This window comes from Acomys russatus, chromosome 14 (assembly GCF_903995435.1).
Source record: "Acomys russatus chromosome 14, mAcoRus1.1, whole genome shotgun sequence".
Taxonomy (NCBI): Eukaryota; Metazoa; Chordata; class Mammalia; order Rodentia; family Muridae; genus Acomys; species Acomys russatus.
In genome coordinates, this window is record NC_067150.1 from 12567435 (window position 1) to 12569458 (window position 2024).

A 2024-nucleotide genomic window follows, 5' to 3' on the forward strand; every position below is an offset into this window, starting at 1 on the left:
TAACTGTGTATATTTTGGTTTCATTGCTTTTAACAGCTGAAAATGTACCATATTTTCTTTATGCATTCTTTTGTTGAAGGATATCTAGGTTGTTTCCAATTTCTAGCTATTATAAGCAGAGCAGCAATAAACATAGTTGAGCAACTCTCTCTGTAATAGGATGAGGTATCCTTTGGATTTATGTCCAAGAGTGATATAGCTAAGTCCTCAGGTAGATCGATTCCAAACTTTCTGAGGAACCTCTGTATTGATTTCTCTAGTAACTATACAACTTTGAACTCCCACCAGCAATGGAGCAGTGTCAGGAAACCCTGCCTGCTAAGGTCACAGTCTGACATTACTGAAAGGCCCTGAGCTTGGTGAAAAATGGAGAGTTCCTTTTGTGTCAAGACTTTCTCTTTTCTGCCTGGAGGATCCTAGACTCCCACACCCTCTACCTAAAGAATGTCACACAGTCCTTAGAGAAATTCCAGGTCCAACTCCCTTTCTTTAGATAGAATCTGTTCATCAAGAACCTGGTTTTCCTGGAATGACTCTCCATGCGACTGAGGCATCTCAATACCTTAGCCCTTTAGCCAATGGCCTTTGTCCACTCTTGATATGCCTATAACTCCCCCAAAGTGTGTGTGTGTGTGTGTGTGTGTGTGTGTGTGTGTGTGTGTGTGTGTGTGTATGGTTTTATATACTCCCAAATAAAATAAAATTGATCTTCCTATTCTCAGCTGGTCCCAGAATGTTGTTTCCATTTGTGCTCATGGACCACTGACTACTGACCACCGAATTCCCAGTTTGTTGCTTCTGTTCCCTTGTTCTTGAAGACCAGTGGCCAATAACCTTAGAAACAAGAGAGAGCCACAGAGGAGTGTTTACCTTGCCCCACATCTTCACCAATATGAGCGATTACTTGTGTTATTGATCTTAGGCATTCTTAGAGGTTTAAGATAGAATTACATAGTAGTTTTGATTTGCATTTCTCTAATGGCTAAGGATGTTCTTTACATGTTCCTCAGCCATTTGAGTCTCCTCTTTTGAGAATTCTATGTTTACATCTGGCCATTTTTGTCACCTAATGAAGCTTCCAGTACTTCCAGTACTGGGATTGTGTTGCATCTAATAAAGTTTTTGGCTGAAGAGATACATTGGGAATCCCCTAACAACTGAGGCTGTTGCCAGTTTGCTCTCTATAACCTGACAGTAAGGCACCATTGCTGAAGGCAATACACACACAATACATTGAACATTGAGATGTTAAACTGGCCCCTGTATAGCGCCTTCTTTATTTCTACCTTCCAGTGGCTCTGAAACAGGAAAGATACCTGCAGTATTCTATAAGAGAAACATAAACACCAACCCAAACACAAAACCTTTGATTTACAAAGATGCTCTGCCTGCAAGAAATGCTAGCCCAGTGGTGACACGAAATCTGTGGGAGTATCCAACCAATACTTGATTTGAATGAAGGCCCACACAGTAAAGAATAGGCAGGGCTGGCTCTCCTGAAATCACCCTGGGAGCCTGTGTGCACCTGCACAATGCTATACTGGTATTCTCCTTAGGCTAGTTTCCTGTCTGGGAACCACTGGCACCAGACTTGTAATCATCTCAGCCTTGCTTTTTTCAAAGAATGTTAGGCTGCTAATCATATAGATGGTCACAAGTCAGAACACTGAATGTAGACATAGCCTCTCTCCTCTCTGCCACCCACTAGGGAGTAAATATGAGTGCAAAGAGATTGGAAGAAGAAGCTGGAGGGAAAACTGTATATTATGTTAAAAATCTTTTCAATGAAGGAAAAATAAAGAAAATTTATGGGAATGACTTTTGGATGGAATAAGTCATTAAAACTATAGACCAGTTTTATGAAAACAAAGAAATATTGATGCATTTGGACTTATTAATAATGAAAGCAATCAGAAATAAGAAACATCATAAAGTCAATGGATGTGAAATTTTAGATTTCTATTTTTATTTTTAAGCACATCTTTTTCAAAAGAATAAAATGGCACAAATCAATTGATTACCTA

At 39.5% G+C, this 2024-nt stretch overlaps 1 pseudogene; it reads right to left on the reverse strand.

The window, feature by feature from the left end:
- Positions 1 to 1623: 1623 nt before the first annotated feature.
- On the reverse strand, positions 1624 to 1728 carry LOC127198821 (uncharacterized; annotated as a pseudogene).
- Between the last annotated feature and the right edge of the window lie 296 nt (positions 1729 to 2024).